A 27923-nucleotide genomic window follows, 5' to 3' on the forward strand; every position below is an offset into this window, starting at 1 on the left:
TAATGATTGTCTTTCAGGTCCTTGAAGATCATTACTAAGTCACCTCTTAGCCAGCTCTTCTATGGACTGAACAATCTCAATTCCCTTTGGTTTTCTCTTCTTCAGCTTATTTTCCTGTTGTTTATCATCTCTGTTCTGGGATAGCTTTATAATATGAAAAACAATCTTTCTGTGTTTCATGCCAAATAGTCACATAATTAAAGCTCTAATTAAAAGAAGTGTATATATCCGCCTAGGCTCCACAGGCCAAGAATATATTTTTTTAAACCTAGCCTCTTTCCCTTTTCTCAGTGGAATGCCAGTGGAAAATCTTACTTAACATAAAAACAGTGTTTTTCAAAGGAGGTGAGCTGTGCAGAAGAATTATTTCTGGAGTGGACAGAGATCAACGTTCCCCCTCCCTCCCCCCCACCCCGCATCTTCATGGGTAGATTTTATAGTTACATAAAGGGAAAAGTTACCCAAGTGCCATTGACATAGGAAGTTTTTCCAACTTACATAGCCTCAGGCAAAGGTTATGTTCCTGAACTCTGAACCCACTTTTCCTAGTTCTTCTCTGTAATCCAAATAGAGCAAATTATTCCCCGGCCTTCAAATGATGAAGTAACACTTTCCAAACCTAAGGAACAAAGACTTAACTGTCAGCTACTTGAAAAAGTCATAACCAATTTTAGAAATATTTGACCCATAAAATAATGTAAGCAACTCTGAAGTTCTACCTCTTGTCTTATGAAAACTTTGTATATTATTTCTAAGACAATATAATTTATTAACATAATTGTCCATTATATTATTTGTGAAGACTTGATGATTTGTCTCTTCATCTGTAACCTGAACCCCTAACAGCCCACTCAAATTTGGGCTATGTCTCACACCAAAGGGGGTAATATTATAGCAGATTACATGTGACATATTTTAGATCCATTCTAGCATATATTGGCACTTGTGAGTGTATAGATCTCTGATATAGACCAGTTAGTATTCAGAAGTACCATTGTTTACAGAAGAGAAGTTCACAAGAAATTAAATTCTCATTTCTCTTAAAAGGAAAGCAGTATATTATTATTTAGATAAAAATAAAACTTGCAGAAAATATCATATTTTTGAATAAATTATAACTCTCTTTCTCAAGCCCCACCAACTTTATTTCATAAAAAACGGAAGGGAGGAAGGGAGAATATGTATATCCTATAAAATGAAGAAAATTGAGGGGAGAGGTTGGGTTTAGAGGGATGTGAGAGAATGATAAAAGGGGTGACATTGATCAAGATGCATTGTATTAGTTGATATGTTGAATGGTGATTCCTTTGTGCAACTACTAAATGATAGTATAAAATTATAATTTAAAAAAATGTGAGGGAATTTTGGCCTTACCTTCTCATAGGATAATAACTGAACTCTACCACCCTGTCTACATATCATTGCTCACCACATTCTGAGGATATTATCCCATAAATTAGTAGCTCTCAACTAGGGACAAGTTTGCCCCTCAGAGAACATTTGACAATATCTGAAGTCAGTTTGGCTATCACAACCGGCATGGTGGTGCGAGTGGAGTCTTATGGATTGAAGCCAGGGAAGTTGCTACACAACCAAAAATGCACAGAACAGTCTTCAACCACAAAGAATCAAAGAATCATCTAGCCCAAATGTCAAGAGTTCTGAGATTAAAAAATCCAGGCCTAGCCTAAAGACTTCCCCCGAACTGACATCACTATCCAGTAGAGGACAGATCTTGCTTTTTTGTTGGTCATGGGGCATGAACTCTGGGCCTGGGCACTGTCCCTCAGCTCTTCAGCTCAAGGCTAGCACTCTACCACGTCCTGTTTTTTTCTGCTTATGTGGCGCTGAGGAATCAAACCCAAGGCTTCATGCATGCAAGGCAAGCACTCTACCACTGAGCCACCTTCCCAGACCCTTCAATCACAAATCTTGAGGGAAAGTCTTAAGGAAGTACTTTCCATTTTCCTTAACAGATGAGAGCAGTTTTCCACTCTGACTCACAGCATTCACATTAATGTTACTCTTTCCACTCTGTGCACACTTTCATTTCTAGTCCCCATGTAGGTTTCCTGCATTCCCAGCACTAGCCTTAAACTCTCTGTAGCCTCCATATGCTCTTATATCAAGCATTTGTTGGGAAGTTCTCTTTTCTACATTGTAATGTAAGCTTAAGTAATATATTTTCAGATTCCTGTTGAATATCATTTAGCGCTGGAAGAAATATGAGTCACTCAGGTCAACCAAAATTTCTTGTTAACTGAGAGCCATTAAGGATATACAGACTCACTTTACATATATATATATATATATATATATATATATATATATATATATAATTGTAAAGATACTGAACAGAGGGGTTGCAGTAACATGAAAACATGAGTAAGGTAATGAGTACACTTCCTATTGAGCATTGTTACCCCCTCCTTTGTTTATCCCCTACCCTCCCTTCTCTCTCTCACCTCCCCAACTCCTCTCCCCCCCATACCTGAAGTTGTAAGGTTCGATTTCAACACGGTGTCTTGTACATCTAATCGTTACAATGTGTCAACCTGTATAAATGCTTAAATAGGGATAGAAACTCATTTTTTAATCAAGTAGTTAAAAAGAAACTAAATATGCTAAACACTAAAAGTATAGCATATTACATTTAAGTTTTTACTTGACAATTTAAATGGCTCTTTACAAACTTTTATAATTTTAGGATCATTGTAAGAAATTATCTCTCATTTTTTTCTTTTGGGTTAGAGAAATCAATTGACAAAGAATTCTGGATAACAGAATCAGGTTCCAAGTGAGTATAACTAGCTGAGTAAGGCAAAAACCTAGAAGTGACCCTGTCCTACATGAACAGAGTCTTGGTTGCCTACATCTTGATATGATTTTTAAGATTATAAGAAAAGAAAACCATGGGAAATAAGTGTGATTGCATATTGGCTGTAACTCTCAGTTATAATTTCCTGCTGTCATTTACTGATTACTCAATAAAATGGTTCTTTAGCAACCTAAACCTCTCTAAGCCAAGGTTTAAATGGCCTGCTGATTTTCATCACCCATTGTTGCCACTGGGTATATCATTTTCTGCCTTAAGCCTAGGGCTCACAGAGGTCAGTGACATTTGGGGGTTGACTAAACTGTAAACTACACTTTGTTGCTTGTTCCTTGATCCTTTCCATGACTTTACAGGAATTCCCTAAATTCAGGGAAGTACAAAACCCAGAGATCAGCTTGTCTGTATCTTTTGCCAAAGGAAGAATCATTGTCCTGTTTTGTTGCCTTGGAAAACATAAAATCACAATAGCTCTATGCCAAGTATGATAAACACATAACAGCTTCACTCTTAGTACAGCATTCTATGATGTCAAAGATATGGAGAATCAGAACTCATCCTTTCCTCCTTTGTTATTCTTTCCTGAGGAGAAAGAAATCTCTGCAGTATCACAGCCCTGGTGAATTTGTTGAGAATAGTTACACATGGCCTACCTATAAATTTGTTGGTGAATTTTTCTCCTACTGTCCTGAGAACTCTATGCAAAGCAAGTTAGACATTTTTACAACATGTTAAATCATAGGCTGTTCCCAGAGGCCTAGACCCCCCTGTTTTGCAACTTGTCTACTAATCACTTTTATCAGAAAAGAATAAGTTTATAAATTATGAGCACGAGAAAAAAATCTGAGTCTCCTTTGTAGATTATTTTTCTTGATAAAAATACTATCATACATTAAAAATCCTGTTTTCAGCAAGGTGCTGGTGGCTCATGCCTATAATCCTAGCTACTCAGGAGGCTGAGTTCTGAGGATCATGGTTCAAATTGAGCATGGGCAAGAAAATCTGTGAGACTCATCTCCAATTAACCACTCCAAAACTGAAAGTGATGCTGTGGCTCAAGTGGTAGAGAGCTAACTCTGGGCACAAAAAAGGCTCAGGGACATTGCCCAGGTCCTGAGTTCAAGCTCTATAACTGACAAAAAAAAAACCCTGCTTCATAAAGTCTTTAATCATAGAGCAGCTATTTTTTCATTAATGTGAAGAAAAATATGTGCTATGTTATAGAGATTTGGCTTATGTTATTATGATTCTTCCCAACCCCAAAGGAAGGAGGCATCCTAAACTCAATCTTATAGGCATTGCATCGGTTTCAGAATGTGAACTGAGAAATATATAGTTTTTTACTTAGATTTAAACTGTGCTTTTCCTCTTTCTAGGGCTATTGAATCACGAAAGTGCTTACCAATTTTAACTTGTGATGGAGCCACATTGATGAGTTAGCTAAAAGGGTCATGGAATGATTTTTGGTCAAGTGTTGTAAGAAGCAGATGCCATGGCAAGATCAGAAATGGCATGAAACATATTGAGGGTTGGTGATGGTGGGAGGAGCACTGAGGGAAATTGGAAGGGATACAAAGGAGACTAGGAAAGCCAATTAACTGTGATATAGTTTTGATTCTTGTGGAAGAGAGAAAAGGAAATATTCATCATAAAAGAGTCTTAAACTTCAGAGAAATTCTACATAAGTTTGGAAAAAGCTGACAGGGAGCACTTGAGTAAAAATCATCTGTCAGAATTTCCCTGCTTCTCCCAGAAATGGGATGCTCTACTGTAATTGCCATGTGAAGTAAGTGGTTAGGAGCAGCCAATAATGAGAGAAGTGTGGTCCCTAATGCAGGGGTAGGTTCAAAGCATGGAAGCTAGGTCTGTCAGTCAATTGCATACCTCATAGTAGGTGAATGGAGAGGCTGCCATGGGACCACAGGTTGGCCTAGATTCAGGGTTCCACAAGAGGCATTTGGCCTAATTACAAAACTCCATTTACCCACCTTGTACCAATCACATTCTTGAGGATAAGGGTTTTTTCTTGGTTTATTTTTTACTATCTTTCATAGCACCCACTTAGACACAATATAGGTGCCCAGTTGTTGACACTTACTCAAGATGACTTGGTGAGGAGCATCTGCTCCCCTGCAAAGGAATACAAATGATATGATGACATTTTGAAAAAATGAGATGGTAATTTCCTTAAATGACTCTGAAACTGGAAACCCAAAAAAGAAAAGCTGACAAATAGATTTAATTACATTTACAATCATTAACAATAATAGCAGTAATAATAATCTTCTTCCCAAACCAACTTCACAAAAGGAAAAGGTTCAGAACTTGAACTATAGGATAAAGCCTCACAAAATCGATGATGTATCCACACACCCATCAATCCAGTCAGGTACACACTTACACACAGACATATTGTTGTCATAAAATTTCAGTGCAAGGCTGGGAAGGTGGCTCAGTGGTAGAGCACTTGCCTTGCATGCCTGAGGCCCTGGGTTCGATTCCTCAGCACCATATAAGCAAAAAGAAAAATAAGCCAGAAGTGGCGCTGTGGCTCAGGTGGTAGAGCACTAGCCTTGAGCTGAATTGCTGAGGGACAGCGCCCAGGCCCAGAGTTCAGGCCTCACGACCGGACCCAAAAAAAAAATTTCAATGCAAATCAGCTCTGAATATACAGAACAGCTACCTTCAAATCAAGGTTTACAAGGAGAACTTAGAAACATTTTGGCATACTCATTGTAGAATCTGATCCACGCTCAGGGCAGGGTAGGAAAAGAAAATATGAACAAGAGAGAGGCATCTGAGAGAGCTGAAATAAAGGCCAAGATGGAGCACATAGGAAGAAAAAGAAAGGAGAATGAGACTTAATCTATGATGGAAACAGTAGTGAATCAGATGCACTAATAATGATATGTGAGTGAAGAGGGAGGCTAAGCCCACAGATTACTCATGTCAGTGACAATAGACAAATGAATTCGGTGGTTTGGGCAATTAACTGGAAAAAATAGCAAATATAATGTTAGCTACCATGTCCTGAATTCTTATTGTGTGCAAGGCTCTGTGCAAAGAACTTTAGATGAATTATTTCAAACATATTTCAATAAAATCTTATACAAATATACCCTATTTGGTGATGAAATAACCACCTTAACAAAATCACTCAAATGGGGACACTGTACCAAGAGATTCATGTACCAGCTACATTGTTTTATTCCTTTGCCTATCATGACTAATCTAATTTTATATATATATATATATATATATATATATATATATATACATATATATACATATATATAGTCTAAACACATTCTGTTTGAGACATTGGGTCTATAAGATGAGTCATGGCCTTACTACTAAGGATCACAGATTTCAGATTTTGCCATCTGGTTAGAGCAAGTAAAATCAGTCTCTCAAACCAAACACAGATACTAAATGCAATCCAGGAATCATCAATAAAAGAAAAGTGTGTATTGGGCGAATCATTACGGCAAAATGAAGAGTAGACTGGGTTCATCATCAAAGCTTCCCAATGATGTGGAAACCCTGAGCTACATCAACAGAGAGAGGGATATATAATATGATTGGATGATTAAAGGAGAAATTTTCCAGCATGCTATGAGAACAAATGATACAGGGCTTGCTCCATGGCTTATTGGAAAAGGAATGCTGAAAGTTTCTGACATCAGGTCTGAGAATTTGTTTCTGAAATATGAAGCATGCTACAAAAGCTTATTTGAATATAAATTATTACATTGTAAGGCGACATTGTCAATATGAACCAGACGTGCCATCATCAGAATGTTACCATTGGGTGGGATTAAATCACCAGCACAAATGGCACTCTCTTGAGCAGTGTCAGCCAAGATGCCAAAGGCTGACTGAGCATGAAAGGTGGCAGATGGACAGTGCTCAGAAGGAGTTTGCCCAGCTGCTGACACTGCAAAACTGTGTCCAGCTGTGAATCTTTTCCTAGGCCAGCATAGGTAAAATTCTGAGTCTGACATTTAGAGTCTTATATTCTTACAAAAAAGAAAAGATGCAGAAGTGTCACTCAAGAGGATGATCTGACCCATTTTATATGTCTGTGATAATGTTTCTATCACTGTTTCTGATCCATTCAATGGATCTGAATGAACTCTGCAACATACTGAAAGAAGCATGCAAAAGCCCAAATTTAGGCCCAGGTCTTCTTCTTGCTCTTTTACTTGCCTATCTCTACAAGATCTCCTTTTGTCTGACTATCGGAAAACAATGACTCTGAATTCATGCTGGCAATGCTTGCCTTAGACCCATTTTGCTTTGACAATCTAGATTTGCTTCGCTAATTTATTTACCTTAGATCTCTGTATACAATTGTCAGCTTTGAACTTTGTACACACCATTTGTATCATAGACTCATAGACACATGCATCTGTAAGCAATAGACAGTCCTGCCACCTACCCTAGCCCTGTAGGGCCCATGGTAGTTATACCAACTTAGTGGGAATCTATGCCAAGATAAGATATGGGACACCTGGTGTATAGGATTATTTCTCCATTGAAAAGGCAGTTTGAAAAATCCAAAAGATGTACTTGGTTGCATGCTCAGGCTTCTAAAAGCCCAAAGGGGAATTATGGGGGACAGAACCTTGTAAGTCAAGATAATTCTAAGGTGTGAAAGGAGCTTGTGTTTAAAGTAAAGCAATGATGGCAGCATGTCTACAGAGACAGTTGTGATATAGTACAAAGAAAACTGGTCTAGGTGTTGGGAAACCTAAGTTCTAGCCACAATCAACAATGAATATGTGTGAGCATCAGTCAGTCCTGACCCCTTTCTGTGATTTGGCTTTCTTGCCTAATAAAAAAATAAAAACTACTCTTGGTTTGTAAGACCTTTTGAGGTCAATTCCATCTCTTTTTCTGGGACTAATTAATTGCTTCATATGCAGTCACAAATGAAAGGGGTAAAAATGACTCTGTGGATTTCCTGAAGCCTGATTGCCAATGAAGTAGCTTTATTGTTGGGAAATAAATACAATAAATTAAACAGCTTAATAAGAAATAGCAGAAATTGGATGCTGTTTGTATGTTGTAGGTTTGAGAGAAGTGAAGTTAGTGACAGGCCATTTTTGAAGCAAAGACGTTTGGTATATTGAAACTCTAAAAGTAGGTTTTATGAATGGCTGGAATATTTTCTTTTATTTTTTAAATTTTATTTTTATTCTAAAAAGGCGGTACAGAGGGGTTACAGCTACATGAGTAAGGTAATGAGTACATTTCTTGTTGAGCATTGTTACGCCTTCCTTTGTTTTTCTCCTACTATCCCTTCCCTCCTCCACTTCCCCACTCCTCCCCTTGAATTTGAAAACTTCATTTCCAAGATAGTGCCTTCTGAGTATCATTGTTGCAATGGGTCATCCTGTGTCCTTGTTTCAGCCTTTTGTTATTCCCCTTCCCCTCCCCAAATTAGACAAATGTATATACAAGATACTGGGTACCAAAATCAAATACACTGACAACAGAGGATATACCATGGGGGAAAGAACATACAAAAGAAACAAAAAAAATCATATAGTACATTAAAACAACAACAAAGAAAGACCTCTTGTGTCCATATCTTGGGGTTTATTTTGCTTAGCATCATCTTATACGATCATATATATGTAGCTTTTGAGCAATTCTGCTTATCTGATAAAATTACCCTAGATGTATATTAATTATTGCAAATGAGGGAAACCATAGGATTATATTTTTTTAGGTCTGGCTTACTTCACTTAGTATGATTTTTCCAAGTCCTTCCATTTCCTAACACATGGGGCAGTGTCATTCTTTCTGGTGGACTCATTGTAAAGGTAGTGATGTGCAGAGGGGTTTACAGTAACATAAGTAAGATAATGTGTATATTTCTTTTCAAACACTCCCTGGTTTTCTCCCATTTCCCAGTCTCTCCAACTTATCCCCCCCCTCAACAAGTTGTAAAGTTCATTTCCAACATAGTGTCTTGTGTATTCATAAGGGTTTTAGGGGATAGTATTAAAAGAAGTGGCCCCATTGATGCCAAATGACTTCTGAGTACATCTACCTGTACATTTATCATCGCCATTTTTATGTGTGTTTCCCTATTATGAGGGAAGCACAAAACAAAAATCCAGAATTGGTCACTTTCATCTGAGCACAAAGTACCTTCTTCAGTTTAGTCAACTCCCTAGCAAGGCTTCAAGGGTACTGAATGCAGGACAGGTAAATATTGATGAAGGCAGAGGTGGAGGAGTGAGGGCAATAGTGGGGTCATGCTGACAAAATGACTCAGATTGTTGGAGGCTATTTAGCAGTAGAGTTCTGGTAACCCATTCTATCCTTCTTTTCCAGTATGGATCCCTAACTAGTCAATTAATAACAAGAGAGCATTACAAACTTGAAGAAACCTTGTAGTGATACAAAGACAATACACAAAAAAGTAAAGAATAAAAAGTAGGGTCACACACATTGTAAATATCAATAATAGGCACACATTAGTTCATACTTTTGAACTCCATATCTTTGTACTCAATTCAATGCCTCAAATTGCAAACATGACCTAAATAGCTTTCACTAGTGTCCAGAAATATATCACTTCTGTATTCTCTATCTTTATTGATGAGACCACCCTTTAATTATCTTGGCATCCAAAGGAGAAACAAGTCCTAGGGCCTTTTGCTTTTATCCTATCACTATACCTCTATCACCATGTTGCTAGATTTTTGTTATGTTAAATAAAATAATTTAAATATTTTACCCCATTTTTCTGAATGACCATAGTTCAAGTCTATCTTATCATCTGCATGAAAGCATCAACCTCCTAACCCATCTGCCTATATCCAAACTCTGTTGTGATAATTCTGTAAGTTCTTCCATAAAGCCATTATCGTAATCTAAAATGATATGATTTTCATCATATCACCTTCTCTTCAAGTTGTCTATGGAACAAATTTCAAATTCTACTATAAGGCTTCTAAGCGTTATTGACCTCTCTTATCTTCCAATATTTTCCTACATGTTCCTTTACCCTAATCTACATTCAATTACTTTTCGTTAATTTGTAATAATGATTCACATCCATGTGCCTTTGAACATTCAAATTCCTCTAGCCCTCAGCTAATTTGGCATAGCTCATTTCTTTCTCATATTTTGAGACTCCAGTTAAGGATTATCCCCTCAAAAAAACCTATATTTTTGTTCCTCTATTCTCCCAGTAGGTGAGATATATTTCTACTGTGTTCTCATAGCAACTTATGCTTAGTTTTTCTGTAGTCTTTGGTATTAAAGTTGTCTAGTTAAGTTGGGCTCTGGTGGCTCACACTTGTAATCCTAGCAATTTAGGATGAAGAGATCAAAGCTAGCAGGTAAGGAAAGTCTGTGAGACTCTCATTTCCAATCAACTATGAAAAGCCAAAGTGGAGCTTTGGCTCAAGTGGTAGACTGCCAGCCTTGACTGAAAAAAACTAATGGAAAGTGCCTAGGCCTTAAGTGCAAGCCCCAGCTTAGGCACAAAAATAAAATAAAAATAAAATAATCTAAGTAAGTTCCTGGTCTCTGCTAGATTATGAGCTTTGCAGACAAGGGCTATATCTTATTCATCTCTATTCCCCCTCCTGAGAGTACTTGGCAGAGTAAATGTTGAATTAAGGAACAAATGAAGTCAAAGATTTTATTTAAAAACATTGTTGGATTCCTATATTCTAATGAGCACCTACCAATAAAAACTTTCACATACAAATAAAGGATTTTTGTGATAGACATGTCAACTCCAGAAAATGCATTTTCTCAAGGGCTTCATATCTTCACAGGCTGAATAAATTGCAGAACCCAAGATGCTAGCCTAGTGTCTTTTAGTCTTAAAAATTCAAAGCCTATGGTAAATAATGCTGCAATAAACATAGTTGTGCTGGTAGCTTTAGTGTGGTCTTGTTTGTAAACATTTTGGTAAATGCCCAAAAGTGGGATTGCTGGGTCATAGGGGAGTTCTATGTGGAGTCTTTTGAGGAACCTCCATACTGCTTTCCAAAGTGGTTGAACAAGTTTACATTCCCACCAACAATGAAGTAAGGTTCCCTTCTGTCCACATCCCCTCCAGTATCCGTTGTTGTTAGAGTTCTTGATTTTTGCCATTCTAACTGGAGTGAGGTGGTATACCCAGATGCCCCTCAGTAGATGAATGGATCAAGAAAATGTGGTATATATACACAATGGAATTCTATGCCTCCATCAGAAAGAATGACATTGCCCCATTTGTTAGGAAATGGAAAGACTTGGAAAAAATTATATTAAGCGAAGTAAGCCAGGCCCAAAGAAACATAGGCCCCATGGTTTCCCTTATTTGCAACATCTAGTATATGTATGAGTCAAGCGGAAAAGGTCAGATAATGTGATGTTAGGAAAATGAACCCTTAGATATGTATTTTAATGTTTTTTTTCTTTCATGCATTTGTTTCTAACGCATTTATAAGATTATTTCTTTGTTGCTTTGTATGTCCCTCCCCCACACTATAACCCCTGCTTTCACTATATTTGATGTCAGTATAACTTGTGGAGGAGATGGGGAAAAACAAGTCGTTTAAGGATATAGGTGGACCTGTTGCAACAATGAGAAGTACAAGTTGTCATGTCCAAAACGAGCTTTACCACGTCGGTGTGTGTGTGGGGGGGGAGAAGGATTGGGACTGGGGGGGGGGGAGGGGGGAGGCTGGGAAGGGATGTGAAGGGTAAACAAAGGAGGAGGCTGCAATGCTTGGTAAGAAATGTACGCATTATCCTGCCCATGTAATTGTAACCCCTCTGTACAGTATGTTCACAAATAAAATAAAATGAATAAATAAATAAAAATTCAAAGCCTAAGTGTAGCTATTTTGTGGCTAATGCTCATTTGTTTGCCATCTATTTTCAATACTGTATTTACTCAGTCATCAATTCCCCTTATAATAAACTACCCAGTTAGGACTCCCACACTGCTTACATTGGCATTGTAACCATCAATCAATTCTACTCATTAACAGATTAGTTGGAAAAACAGGAACTTAGGCTAACAGAAGAAGTGGCAGGGACTACAAATGGCCAAACCTGTTCTGTTGTCTTATTTTTTCAAGTTCAAAAGACTTTGTGTACCTCAATGATCAATCAATGCACTATTGCTTTCTTTAAATAATCATCTGTAAAGCTTTAGAGCTTTTAGGCAAATAGCTTATTAGCCTACCTCAGTCTTTTTTGTGTCATTTCTGGGCATAATGAAAGCAAACACTATCAATAATTTACTTTCCGAAGAGAAAGATGTAGCTTATATGATTTTCTTTCTACTAGAATTCAGTGGATATGGATATTTTCAGCTTGTTGCAGGATTATTTGTAGTTACCACACCAGAAAAAAAGAATAGGCTGAAAGAGCAAAAGGATTGCTGCACGGGCTGATATGGAGAGAAGGTATAGATCTGGGGATGGTGTCTGCAATTAATCAATGCTGATGGTAGGCATTCTTAAAGAGGTGGTTAAAAGTTTGTTTTGATTTCATTTTTTGTATTTACTTATTTACTTTTTATGTTTTTATTGTAAAAATAGTGTACAGAGGAGTTACTGTTACAAGAGTAAGGTAATGAGTACATTTCCTATGGAACATTGTTACCTCCTCCTTTGTTTTTCTCCTACAATCCCTTCCCTCCCAACCTTCCCACCTCCCCCCCCCCCCCCCCCCCGCCAGTTGTAAAGTTGATTTTCAACTGCTGTTTCCACTGTATTTTAAGTTGGTGCCCTGCATCTTGTATACACATTTTTCTAATTTGGGGAGGGGATGGGAAATAACAAAATGTTGAAACAAAGATACAGGTTGACCCATTGTAACAATGAATTCATTTTTTCAAGTGAACTATTGGATCTAATTCTAATCTCTAACACAAATCTAAATCAGGATGGGGGGATGGGGGAGGATGGGATGGGAAGGTGAAACAAAGGAGGAGGCTACAATGCTTGATAAGAAATGTACTCATTATCTTGCCCATGTAATTGTAACCCCTCTGTACATTATTTTCACAATAAAAAAGAAAAAAATCTAAATCAGTTTGGATTTGAGTTATATCAATAGTTACAACTACTTAAGGCCCTTTTTTATATTTCATAAACATAAGATCAATCCTGTAGCCTTGGAAAAGAAAATGAGAAAATGTAGTGGATGAGTAAGTAGGTTGATAAAGAAATAGATAGATGGATGGATGGATAGACAGGAGATAGAGTTGTGGAAACTCGTACAATGTTTTTAAAGTCTTAATAGATACACATGATGATAAAGGGCAAAGACAAAGTTTAACATGATTGGTGCACTGTCATGAGAAATTAGTGGCCACATAACAAATAATGAAAGATTGTATATTATACAGTAAATGTCATTTCTACCCATAGGCACCAAGTAGTTGCTATTTAAAACTTGTGTCTTTTTCTGTGTGGCAAGGAGAGGGAAAAAATGCAAGAAAATTGTTAGAAAAGGGGATTTTAGTTAGAAAAAGTATGGATGGAAACAGAGATGACTGGTGATTATTGGTATGAAGATAGGCTATATAATACAAACACTTTTGTGTGGAGAAAATATAATTCCAGTTTTTTCATTCCACTTTTATCATGTTTTTAGCTCTCCATCTCTCAAAATTTTTCTTTCATTCCAAGCACAGAACCCTTCTGTGTTTGAATTTGTTCTAGGTCTTGTTACTCACCCCTTCAGATTTCTAATTTCAATTTTATTTTATTTTGGAATACTCAGGATTGAGCTCAGAGACTTGTTTATACTTTACAAGCATTCTAATACTGAGCTATGATTACAGTGTTCAGTTTTATTTTTTTAAAGTAGAGTCTCACTATATTTCTAAAGCTGGCTTTAAACTCATTATGTAGCCGTACTTGGAGTGGAACCTGTGATTCTACTGCCTCTGCCACCTAAATGCTGGGATTCCAGTCATGAACCACCATGCTTGGCTTATTTTCAGGATCTTCTTAATAGTGGCATTATGAGTGGTGCATAAATGTTTACATATTACTTACACCTGATTTCACAAGAGCAAGGATTTAGATTGAGTGTCCATGGAAAGCTCCCAGTACAAAGTTACATTAGGCTGTTTCCATAATATACAATTAGTTCTCAATAGGTGAGGATTAAGAAGACTATGGTCACAGCATAAGACCAATGTAAAAAATAAGTATTTCAAAACCATAAATTAATGTAGTATAGAAATATGCAAAGTGATTTAAAAACTTTGAAAAGTTTTGAAAAACTTAACCTTCCTCTCAAGGACAAACCTAACAAAATACACACCCCATCCTAGTATTTAATACTGAACTGGATACAATTTAAAAACTTTTTGCTAGAAGACAAATGAATTCTCTATACGCAGACCTCATATTTTGAATTAGAGTTCTTTGATGTCTAAATTATTAAACATTTTATGTGCTAATTTAGATTTTAATAAAATTAATGATTTTTTTCATTAATGTAACTTTTTTCTTTTTCTGTTCCTTCTAGGTATTACTCCTGATGATTCAGAGCAAGGAAAAAGAGAAAGATATAACACAAGTTAACATAAAAGTCTGAGTTAGAACAGGTAAACACTAGCATACAAATAAAAGAGCTCTGCTCTTTTCAGAGTAAAATCAACTCTGCATCATACATGCTACTAAGAAGTATGCAAAATCTCTAGTACCTAGACTGACATCTTTCATTTTTAAATCAGATTGAACTAAACTGTAATGCAATTCTTTTTTTTTAATTGTGAAGATATGGTACAGAGGGGTTACAATTACACGGGCAAGGTAATGAATACATTTCTTATCAAGCATTGTTGCCTCCTCCTTTGTTTCCCCTTACCATCCCTTCCCATCTCCCCCCACCCCCACCCTCCACCACCCTCCCGCGAGTCAAAGTTGTAAAGTTCGTTTTTTGACATAACGTCTTGTACATCTCATTGTTGCAATGGGTCCACCTGTATCCCTATTTAAACAATTTGTACCAGCACAACTATGTTTATTGCAGCACTATTTACTATAGCTAAGATATGGAACCAACCCAGATGTCCCTCAGTAGATGAACGAATCAAGAAAATGTGGTATATATACACAACGGAATTCTATGCCTCCATCAGAAAGAATGACATTGTGCCATTTGTTAGGAAATGGAAAGACTTGGAAAAAAAATATATTAAGTGAAGTAAGTCAAGCCCAAAGAAACAGAGGTCCCATGGTTTCCCTTATTTGCAATATCTAGTATATGTCTGAGACAAGCAGAAATGGTCAGATAAGTTGATGTTAGGCAAAATGAACCCCAAGATAAGGACTAGTTTTTTTCTTTCTTGCTATTGTTTCTAACATATTTATAAGATATTTCTTCGTAATGCAAATCTTGCCAACATTTTAAATTATTTAGACTTTATTGCCTTTCCAGCTTTTTCTTTCCAAGAGACATATATAAAGCAGTGGTTAATATTAAATGTTTCCATATTGATTAGAGGCATGCTTCCACACAATTAAAGGGAGCTCTAAAGACCTATCCAGCACAAAATAAAACTTTTAGTGTTGTAAGGCTAATATAGATCTAAGGTCACCTGAAAAACACAGAATAGAATCATAGAATGTTTCCAAGTGTTTCATGTCTATTACTCTTCTACCCAGTAATGTATGTACTGGAAGTTCTTCCCTCCTTCAATGTATCATGACTGCTTTGTCAACAAAAGGAAAACGAGAGGTGAATTTGGAAACAAAACTATTCAAGCTGCATCTTTTCTATAATATTTATGAGTTTGCAAATGAATGAAAATAACTTCCAAATAACTGAATATTAAGAATAGACCATTGCTATTCAGTTTCTTCAGAGCCTCAGGTATGCTAAGACAGTACAATACAACAGAGTGTCTCTGATCAGATTGAGGAAATAACTTCAAATTTTATTATTTTTTAAATTTTATTTTACTGTTAAGATGCTGTAAGGAGGGTTACGGTTACATGAGTAAGGTCATGAGCACATTTCTTGTCTAGCATTGTTACCCCCTCCTTTGTTTTTCTCCAACTATCCCTTCCCTCCCCCCAGGTCCCCCACTCCTCCACCCCCTCCAAAGTTGTAAAGTTCATTTCCAACATAGTGTCTTTCTTTTCTTTTTGTATATTTTTTTGGGGGGGGGTCCGGTCGTGAGGCCTGAACTCTGGGCATGGGCACTGTCCAGCTCTTCAGCTCAAGGCTAACGCTCTATCACTTGAGCCACAGTGCCACTTCCGGCTTTTTTCTTTTTGCTTATGTAGTGCTGAGGAATGGAACCAGGGCCTCATGCATGCAAGGCAAGCACTCTACCACTGAGCCACCTTCCCAGCCCCTCTTTTTATATGTTTTTTATTGAAAAATGCTGTACAGAAGTGTTACAGTTACATGAGCAAGGTAATGAGTACATTTCCTATTGAGCATTGTTGCCTCCTTTGTTTTCCCCCTACTATCCCTTCCCTCCCACCTCTACAACTGCACCCCACCCCCCAGCCAAAGTTGTAAAGTTCATTTTCAACATAGTTTCTTGTACATCTGATTGTTCCAATGGGTCAACCTGTATTCTTATTAAAGCATTTTGTTTTTTCCCTTACCCTCCCCCAACTAGAGAAGTGTATATACAAGATGCAGGGCACCAACATCAAATAAAGTGAAAACAGGGGTAATACCATGGGGGAGGAACATACAAAGCAACAAAAACCCCCACATGGTCCATTGTAAATACGTTAGAAACATTAGCAAGAAAAAAAAAAGATATTTGTGTCCTTATCTTGGAGTTCATTTCACTTAACATCATCTTTTTTTTTCCTTGAATTTTTTTAAATTTAATTTAATTTTATTTGTGAACATACTGTACAGAGGAGTTACAATTACATGGGCAGGATAATGCGTACATTTCTTACCAAGCATTGCAGCCTCCTCCTTTGTTTACCCTTCACATCCTTTCCCAGCCTTCCCCCTCCCCCCCAATCCCAATCCTTCTCCTTCCCCCCCTTCCTCCCCGCCCCCGCACCGACGTTGTAAAGCTCGTTTTGGACATGACAACTTGTACTTCTCATTGTTGCAACAGGTCCACCTGTATCCTTAAACAACTGGTTTTTCCCCATCTCCTCCACAAGTTATACTGACATCAAATATAGTGAAAGCAGGGGTTATCCTGTGGGGGAGGGACATACAAAGCAACAAAGAGATAATCTTATAAATGCGTTAGAAACACATGCATGAAAGAAAAAAACATTAAAATACACATCTAAGGGTTCATTTTCCTGACATCACATTATCTGACCTTTTCCGCTTGACTCATACATATACTAGATATTACAAATAAGGGAAACCATGGGACCTATGTTTCTTTGGGCCTGGCTTACTTCACTTAATATAATTTTTTCCAAGTTTTTCCATTTCCTAACAACATCATCTTATATGGTCATATGTACATAGCTTTTGGCCTTTTCTGCTTTTCCTACACATGTACTAGTTATTGCAGATAAGGGAAACGGTGAGGCCTATGTTTCTCTGGGTCTGGCTTACTTCACTTACTACAATTTTTTCCAAGTCTTTCCATTTCCTAACAAATGGGGCAATGCCATTCTTTCTGGTGCAGGCATAGAATTCCATTGTGTGTGTGTGTGTGTGTGTGTGTGTGTGTGTGTGTGTGTGTGTGTGTATACATATATATGTATATATATACATATATATATATATCACTTTTCTTGATCCATTCATCTACTAAGGGGCATCTGTGTCGGTTCTATATCGTAGCTAAACAATGCTGTGATAAACATAGTTGTGCTGGTAGCTTTAGTATGGCCTTGTGTGATTGTTTGAGTAAATGCCCAAAAGTAGGATTGCTGGGTCATAGGAGAGCTCTATGTGGAGTCTTTTGAGGAACCTCCATACTGCTTTCCAAAGTGGTAGAACAAGTTTACATTCCTACCAACAATGCAGTAGGGTTCCCTTCTGTCCACATCCCCTCCAGCATCTGTTGTTATTAGAGTTCTTGATTATAGCCATTTTAACTGGTGTGAGATAGAATCTCAATGTTGTTTTGGTTTGCATTTCTTTTTTTTTCTTTTCTTTTATTGTGAAAATACCGTATAGAGGGGTTACAATTACGTGGGCAAGATAATGAGTAAATTTCTTATCAAGCATTGTTGCCTCCTCCTTTTTTTCCCCTTCCCATCCCTTCCCATCTCCCAACCCCCTCCCACCCCCCACCCTCAAGCAAGTTGTAAAGTTCGTTTTTCGACATAACGACAAAACAAATCATTTAAATAGGGATACAGGTGGACTCATTGCAACAATAAGATTTGCATTTCTTTTATGGCTAGAGAGGTTGAGTATTTCTTCATATGTCTATTGGCCATTCTTATTTCTTCTTCAGAGAAGTTTCTCTTTGTCTTTAGTCCCCGTATTTATCAGGCAGTTGTTTCTTTGAAGATTTGTTGTTGGGGGATTTAATTTTTTGAGTTCTACGTATATTTTAGATATGAGACCCTTGTCCATTGTATGGCTAGTGAAGATCTTCTTCCAATCCTCGGGCTTTCTATTGATCTTGCTAGCTATGTCTTTTGCCTTGCAGAAGCTCTGCAGCTTCATGCAATCCCATTTGTTCAACCTTTCTTTGATTTGTTGTGTTTCAGGGTCTCTATTAAGAAAATTTCAGCCTGTGCGAGGAGACCTAGGGTTGCTCCTATTCCTTCCTGAAATGTTTTCAGGGTGTCTGCTTTGACTTCGAGGTCTTTGATCCATTTGTAGTTGATTCTAGTGCAGGGTGATATATAAGGATCTAGCTTTAGTTTTCTACAAGTGATTAACCAATTTTTCTAGCACCATTTACTGAAGAGGCTTTCTTCCATTCTATTTTTTTAGCTCCCTTATCGAAGATTAGGTGGCTATAGGTCTTTGGATTCATTTCTGGGTTTTCAGTTCTATACCATTGGTCCTGAGTTCTGTTGTTGTGCCAGTACCAAGCTGCTTTGATTACAAAGAGTCTTTCTTTTGTGTTTTCTTCCCCTTATGTTATATCCCCTGTTGTCACTATATTAGATTTTGGTACCCTGCATCTTGTGTATACATTTACCTAATTTAGGGAGAGGAAGGGGAATAAAAAACGCTGAAATAAGGAGACAGGATGACCCATTGCTACAATGATACTCACAAAATTTATTCCTTAAATAATTTAAATCCAGGAGTCCATTTTCCAGAGTGACTAGATGAGCCATTTTGTTCAAATAAAATAGGAAGGTGGTCACCTACCATCATTTTTTCAGATTCAAAAGCAAGATAAATAGATGTTGGTTGAGGTTGTTTTTCATTATTAAATATATCTGCGCTGAGGTGATATATATGTATATATATGTGTGTGTATATATATATATATATATGTATTATATTCACTGCCTTTTCCATGAGGCAAAAATATATAAGAATAAAAACTGAAATGAGAAAAAAAGAGTGGTATAAATGCAGAAAGAACATTTACTTCCAGAAACAGAAAGATCTAACAGTAAGTAAAGATCTAACTGATCCTTTGCATCTTCCTATAGTCTCTTTTTACTTTTCACCTTCTCAACTACAGAAAAGAGAAGGCTATTCATTTAGATTACGATTTGCCACCAATAATCCTTATCTTTTCTTGTGACTCAATAGCCCAGAGGTTAGTCTTGGAGCCATTATAATTCTTTTCCCTTTCCCCTTTCAATTCAGCAACCTTGATGTAAAATCTTGTGCATGAAGTCTTGCTATTGAGTTGCAGCTGTTGCCTGTAATGTAACACCTTAAGGGGAAATACTGGGCCTCTCGTGCAGGTCCCTATAAAGCAATAGTACAGGGTCAATACTCATCTCAAATATCACCTTCTTTGGGAAACCTTCCATGCACTACCACCTGCCCGTCCCTGCTTTCGTACCCAGTGAATTCTTATTTCACTTTTTTAAAACCTCTGTCACAGAGCTTTTATCATGCTGCATGATACAGTGTTGATTTCTCTGCCTCCTCTATTGAGCTTTGAGGTCTTTGGAGATGTAAACATTGTCTTTTATCTACACATCTCTAATACATAGCATACAATGTGACCCAAAGCTGACTTTCAGTAAGTTCTGAAGAATTGTTGATTTCATATTAACATTGGCCTGCATCTGAGGGGCACCTGGGGAGGGTCTAAAGTTCTTCTCTGTTTCTAACATGTCTATGAAAATTCAAATACCAGAGAAAGATAATATATTGTCCATCTAATATCCTGGCACCTTCCATTTTATCATTATTTATAATTCCCTTTTAGTTAAATTTAGTGTCTAGTAGTCATCTCACATTTAATTATATTTCTCTGAATAAAGGCTTATGCAATATATACGAATCATAATAGGTAGTTATTCTTAGCCAATAACACCCTCATTGTATAAGATAAAGCAACAATATCACCATTTGATGGGATCAAGGAAAGAAGAGGATACAAAAATAAATGGCTTTCTTCTTTCTAAATTGAACCTTTCCCCTTGTCCTCTTAATGTTACTCTTCCTTTCTCTGTCTCATTCCTATTCCATAAATTATGTCTTTCTCCCATTCAACCAGCTCTAACAACAGGTTCAGTTTTATCCTAAAAGGAACTTCTCTGATTCTTCTATCCTTCAGGCTATCCATTCTCACTGTTTGCTTTTCTTGCCAATCCTTCTAAATTGTAGACAGAATAAGTTGATACCTAGAACCATCACTCTCTTGCCACCCACTCATGTCACAATTATTCTTACATCTGTCCTTTCCCATCAATCTTTGTTATCTGACTCCTACATGGAGTACTCTGCTGAAACTCCCCTCTTGAGGGTGACCTCCTCATCAATAAATTTAATGGAAATAGATTTTAGAGATTAAGAACAAAGGCTCTTGGGCTAACAGATTTTAAGCCCAAGCTATGCCTTTTAACTAGCTATGAGGACTTGATCAAATTTTTGAAACTCAACTCAGTTCCCTTATCTTCAAAATGGGAAAAATGATAATCTATCTTACAAGAGATTCTGAACATAATGTGAAAATTCCCATACAGTGATTAGCACAGTACACAGTTACATAGGAAGTAGTCAATTGGTAGCAATGTAACTTACTCTGTCCTGATTCTCTTTAACTTTTCATAGCATTTAACTCTAAAGACTGAATACTATCTTCTGACACTAGATCATTATAACTGTTTTATTTCCATCACATAGCTGGAAGCTCTCAATCTTTCTACTCCAGCAGTGTGACATGTCTTATGACTCAGTTCTTGGGTCTATATTCTTTCTTTGGCAGTGAGGCTGGGGAAAAGGGTCTGCGATTCAGGAGTGAAGATATTACATGTTCATAGTCATACTCATGTTTCCTTCTACACATGCTTATACCTGACTGGTCCTTTATGTCACCAGCATTACAAATTTTACTTTGTTTCAATGAATCTAGTATTTTCCATCCTATAACCGGCCACCTATGCTTGAAAGCTTCTCCGGTTTTGTCAGTGTTGGTCCTTCTTCCCTATAAAAATGCAATCCATCCTTCAAAGGCCATCTTAAATTCTATCTTTTTTGTGAAATATTCCTTGTCAGCATAGGCTCTGGGAGACTTGTAGTTCTAACACCTTTTAGCTGTGTGGCCATGGAAAGGTTACTGAATCTTTTAGCTTTAGTTTCTTTTTTTTATTGTGAAAATACCATACAGAGGGATTACAATTACATGGGCAAGATAATGAGTACATTTCTTATCAAGCATTGTTGCCTCCTCCTTTGTTTCCCCTTCCTATCCCTTCCCATCTCTGTCCCCCTACCCCCCTACCCCCCCACACCAAAGTTGTAAAGTTCATTTTTCAACATAACGACTTGTACATCTCATTGCAATGGGTCCACCTGTATCCCTATTTAAATGGTTTGTTTTTGCCCTTCCCCTCCACAAATTATACCAACTTCAAATACAATGAAAACATGGGTTATACTGTGGGGGAGGGACATACAAAGCAACATAAAAATCATTTTATAAAGATGTTAGAAACAATTGCATGAAAGGAAAAAAAAACAAAAAAACATTTGAATACTTATCTTGGGGTTTATTCCCCTAACATCAACTTATGTGACCTTTTCTGCTTGACTCAGACATATACTAGTTATTGCAAATAAGGGAAACCATGGTAAAAAGTTTTTTTTCTTGGATCAAATAACATTTAGTAGTAACTTTTTTTCTGTGCATAAACCTATCATTACAGTGGACACTGGTGGCTCATGCTTGTAATTCTAGCTACTCAGGAGGCTGAGATCTGAGGATGGAGGTTCAAAGCTAGCTCAGGCAGGAAAGTCCATGAGACTCTTATCTCCAATAAACCACCAGAAAACCAGAAGTTGCATTGTGGCTCAAGTGGTAGAGCACTTGCCTTGAGCTGAAGATCTGAGGGACAGTGCCCAGGCCCAGAGTTCAAGCCCATGACCGACAAAATAAATAAATAAATAAAAATAAATTTAAAAACTATCATTACATTAGTACTCTAAAAATGATCAGTAACAAATATAGTTCCTACCTGGTCTGAGTTTAAACTATTCACAACAATAGAACAATCATAATCTCTAACTGAAAAGAGTTCGATTAAATAAGAAAACTCTTACAAAAGTGACTTTTGTACCATCTGATATATAATAAACCTTAATAGGTGCTAGAAATATTATTATTAATAATGCTACTATTCCTACTACTAATATAATAGTTTTTCCCTCTTTTTACTTTATTTTTTAAATTTTTATTTGTTTTTATTGTGAAAATACTATACAGAGGGGTTACAATTACATGGGCAAGATAATGAGTACATTCCTTATCAAGCATTGAAATTTTCTAACTCAAAGTTTTCTTTTTTTTTTCTTTTTTGTTGGTCATGGTGCTTGAACTCTGGGCATGAGTGCTGTCCCTCAGCTCTTCAGCTCAAGGCTAGTGCTCTACCATTTGAGCTACAGCGCCACTTCGGGTTTTCTGGTGGTTTATTGGAGATAAGAGTTTCACGGACTTTCCTACCCGGGCTGGCTTTGAACCACGATCCTCAGATCTCAGCCTCCTGAGTAGCTATGATTACAGGCATGAGCCACCGGCACCTGGCTCGAGCTCAAAGTTTTCTTATGCTTTTCTACATGAGCTGACACCTGTCATTAACCCCTCCTATTAGAATATGAAGACAAAACTTTTTCTCTTTATATTACTATGCAGGGGCTCAATTTGAATTTAAGTAAACTGAATCTTGTCTTTTGATTAACCCTTTTGACAATTTTCTTTCTTTGCTTAGTTCTAAAGGAAGAAGTATTGACTAGTGAAATAATATAAGACTTTTCATTATATTTTCTTCTAACTTAAAGTAGATTCTGGATATTTCTTTTCTTAGTTTCTCACATTAAGTGCTTAGCTTAGATAAGTGGGCAGGGAGCTTAATCTCAGTGTTAATGGGAGAAATGATGGGGCAGATTAGGACAGCAAATCTTGCCTTCTGTTTTTTTTTTTAACTCCTTTCAGATACTATCACTTATATTTCTCTTTTCAAACATGGAAAATAAGTCAACTATTCATTTACTTGGTTTCACAAACCGACTTCAGCAGTAGAACTCAAGAGAGTAAAAACTAGCCCCACTAGTGACATCATTAAAATAAAATTGAGGCAGGATCATAAACAAAGGAATTTTTCATGTGTCCATATAATTGCCAGTTACTCCTCTATGTGATCCTTTCTGTGACCTTACCTAGGACCTAGGCACCTAAGGTTTGCTCCTATACTCACTTGTAGTTTAGGCTAAATTTGTTCAAGACACCTTAGAGATTTTCAACAGGTATATCAGTGAATATGCATTTATCTCTATGAATTATATTTTAAACAGGTATCATAAATTAAGCATAAATATGTAATTTTAATGGCTAGATCATAAACATTAGTCAGTAGGTAGAGGTGGTAGTGGGAACTGCAAAGGGATAAGGTTACCAGTGACTCTTGTGTCCATATCACCTGCATGCAATTGGTTTTGGTAGGGACAAAAGCATGCTGTCAGAGTGTTTTAAGGCCCAGTAATGAAACTATTAGTTTTGATCTTTTATTTCCAAAATTTGAGGATATGACAGTTGTTCTCCTGTTCATTTTCTCTTAAGATCAATAAACATTGGGGGAATTAGCATGTAATTAGACAAGCTTAACTGTGAGGGTAACTAAATACCATTCTGGGTTTATCCTATTTTCCTTAGGAGCAATAAAGCAGTGAAAAATTTCCCAAAAACATCTTAAGTAAGGAATTACGAACTTGTGAATGTGCTTATTCTAAACAGGCACATAGCATATCATAAAGAGCCCAACTAGTTCTTCATTGTAATCTTTATCTATATGGTTTTTTGGTGTAAATGCCTGTATGACATTAACAAAATGTCTAACAAGGAACAAAATAATAAAAATGGGAGTGGAGAAAGAATATCTCAAGGCTGAATTCACTTGATGTATGATCCTGTTTGGCCCTATAACCTCCTATTTTTTCTCTATGAAGAATGAGTCAGGGACTTTCCTTGACAGGGAGAAGAATAGGGTGAATGAATGTGTGAACGGTACACCTTTATGTGTGAGCACTAAGAGAAAGTTTTGTTTCAAATTCCTTTCCTCAGTGCAGTGAGGAAGAGAAACTGGTTTATGTGTAAAACTTGTACAACAAAGATGTGGTTGAAACTCCCCTCAGTAAGAACAGCAAGGTGTTTAGATCAGTCTGGAACTGTGGCTTTCCTAATTAAGAAAGTTATCCATTTATACTTGGAAGGCCTTCCTCAATAGCGACAAGTTTTGTACAAGATATATGATATGGCCTTAGTGAAGGCACGTTGTAATTGAAGGATAGAATAACCCCTGGCTCCAAACTTTTGTCCTGTCCAGCAGAAATAAAACTGAGCTAATGTCTTGCTTAAAATGTGAAAATATTACCATGGGGGAGGGACATACAAAGCAACAAAGGTATAATTTGTGGAGGGGAAGGGAAAAAACAAATTGTTTAAATAAGGATACAGGTGGACCCATTGCAACAATGAGATGTACAAGTCGTTATGTGGAAAAACGAACTTTACAACTTTGGTGGGAGTGCGGAGGAGGATTGGATAAGGGCGAGGGGGAGGAGGATGGGAAGGGATGGGAAGGGGAAACAAAGGAGGAGGCTACAATGCTTGATAAGAAATGTACTCATCTTGTCCATGAAATTGTAACCCCTCTGTACAGTATTTTCACAATAAAAAATGTGAAAATATTTCCTAAAAGTGAGATGTCTGATTTGGGGGCACAACAAAAGAGGAATTAGTGCCAAGAATTGTTATAAAATGGTTTCTCTGATTCCTTGCTCTACTACTTTCAATAAAGAATAACAAATATGACTTTTCCTTTGAGGCTTTTTAACAAGTATTATTCAATATCAACAGAATAGGAACATTAAAAATCTATGGTATCACCAGACACTATAATCCTAGCTAATCAAGGATCACAGCTTGAAGCCAACCATAGGCAAGAAAAGCTAAGCGACAGTGCCCAGGCCCTAAATTCAAGCCCAGTTACATCACAAAAAAAGTCTATAGTGTCTCAAGAATGCCAAGTTTCTGAGTTCTCATGTTAAAATTCTGTCAGTGGTTTTAAGTCTAAGTGTTTCATTTGAAGAAACGTAGGTTCCCAAAGTGATTGCTTCATTGCACTGAAATAAAAGGCTTATTGACCATTTATGCAATACCAATCCCTAAGTTCAGTGGAGAATGCAAAAGTGAAAGCAGGGCTTTTAATCTCAGAGAATTTATAAAGACCACACGTGAACAACTTAAGTGTCAGGGGTTAATAACATCTTTAGTTCTGTGTAATTGTCATCAAGTTAAGACAGTGAGTTCAGACAGGCTCAAGGCTCAGATAGGAAAGGAAAAAGGGAGAAGAATAAGGAAGGGCAATAAAAAAGTGCAAAGGGGACAAGGTAGCATCGGATAGGGATGTGTAAGAACACTTTGGGGACCAAAACCTTGGTCTTTCTCCTCTCTTAGTTAATATCTATGTTGATCCTAAAACAGCTCAACTCTTTAAGCCAAAAGCCAGGGTCCACAGGTGGATTAGCTAGGAAGAAGGAAAAGGGATAAGGGTTTTGTCATGCTTTAATTCCTTTCTCTGCTATGATAACATTAAAGGACTGAAACATACAACCTTGAATTGAGTGTGAATAGTGATTTTTTTTACTCTATAAGGCCTTGAGCCATCTTGCCTATTATAGGGAGGCTGTATTTTCAGTCAGAGGGGGCCTGAACTACTATAGTGTCCCTTGCAGAAGCTGGTCAGGTTTTGTTTATTCATTCCTGAAACTAGATTCCGGATGCTAGAGGAAGGAGAGGCTGTTTTCCCAGGAAATTAGAGTCTGTGTCAGGGCAGCATGCCCTCACTATCCCTCTCCATTTGTTGTGAAGATTACGCAGACAGAATGATAGATGTTTGAAGTAATTATAAATATTGAATATGCCTAATCTGAACTCTTGGCAATTAGGGCTATTCAAGTTTAAACCTTGGGCTGGGCTATTCATTTCAACCAGATGCACCACAAGCACTGACTAAATCTATCTTTGCTTTTGGACCATCTCCTACTTACCTGAACAGTTTCCCTCAAACACAAATGTATTCTACTTTAAAAGATGAGGTGTTTACATTTCAAAGAGTGTTTATGGTATGTGTTACCCTCTCATCATTTTTTTCCTGTACAGAAAGAGCTGTATTAAGAAGTGGAACTGTGGCTCAAGTGGTAGAGTGCTAGCTTTGAGCACAATAAGCTCAGAGACAGTGTCTAGGCCCTGAGTTCAAGTGCTAGACCAGTGCCCCCCCTCCCAAAATCTGGGCATTAGCAGCTCACACCTGTAATCTTAGCTACTCAGGAGGCTGAGATCTGAGGATTGTGATTTGAAGCCAGACCAGGCAAGAAAATCTATAGGGCTCTTATCTCCAGTTACTCACCAGAAAACCAGCAGTAGAGCTGTGGTTCAAAGTGGTAGAGAGCTAGCCTTGAGTGAAAAAGCAAACAGTGCTCAATACCCTGAGTTTAAGCCCAGGACTAACAGAAAAATTAATTAATTAGTTAAAAATAAATGGCTATGCAAGTTCCATGGCTGTTTTTCCAGAGATACACATTTCCTTTAAATTATTTTACCTAGTATTTGGATCATTGGATTTGATCCTTTAGTAAAATCCTTCTTTTAGTCTCAATTCTTAAAATTCAGATTTTATAGGCAAAAGAGCCTCCAATTATTATATAATCATAGAATATCTGGTAAAAAATAAGAAATCATTTAGTTATCCTCAACACATAAGAAATGAGAAAACTATGACTTGGAGAGGAAATAGGATTTGTCCAAATTCACACAGCAATTTATGGCAGAACTGGGACCTTTGACTTGAACTGAAGTGAATAAATAAACTCATAAGTTGCTTCGTCCATAGTATCTATTTTCTTTCTTGGGTGATTTATTACCCTCAATTTTACCTTTCAATTTATTGACTTTCAAGTCTCTTAATGCTTACTTTCTAGTGAGGTTTAGGGTTTTTTCCCCTGAAACTCAATTGAATAATCAGTTCTCCACTTTGGTGAAGATCTTTCAGGGCAGCAGTCAAATCTTGCACAACATTTTGTTTTCCGTTGTGCCTTTTAAAGTTTTCACAACTCTGACGAACATGTCTGAGTTGCAGGCGGGAGGGGGGGAGGGGGAAGAGCTTTAAAATCCAAGCCAGACAGGTTTGTTTTATATATCAACTGTTGGTTGTGTGTCCTCAAGTATTTTGTCATATTGAAGTCTTATTTCTATTGTATAAAATGCAGCTACAAAAGCTATGTACATATGACCATATAAGATGATGCTAAGCAAAATGAACCCAAAGATAGAGACACAATTGATTTTATCTTTCTTACTGTTGTTTTGAATGTACTTATAATGTACCATGTGATTTTTTTATTCCTTTTGTATGTTCTTCTCCCATGGTATAACCCCTGGTTTCACTGTATTTGATTCTTCTGCCCTGAATCTTGTATATACATTTTTATAATTTGGAGAGGGGAA

The 27923-nt window shown here is 37.1% G+C and overlaps 1 protein-coding gene across 1 annotated transcript in view; it reads right to left on the reverse strand.

Annotated features, from left to right (window-relative positions):
- Positions 1-27923, reverse strand: part of Il1rapl2 (interleukin 1 receptor accessory protein like 2) — a 1139514-nt gene that overhangs the window by 111571 nt on the left and 1000020 nt on the right. The window lies entirely within an intron of this gene.

This window comes from Dipodomys merriami, unplaced genomic scaffold (genome assembly GCF_024711535.1).
Source record: "Dipodomys merriami isolate MVZ:Mamm:240054 unplaced genomic scaffold, mDipMer1.0.p SCAF_3, whole genome shotgun sequence".
NCBI lineage: Eukaryota > Metazoa > Chordata > Mammalia > Rodentia > Heteromyidae > Dipodomys > Dipodomys merriami.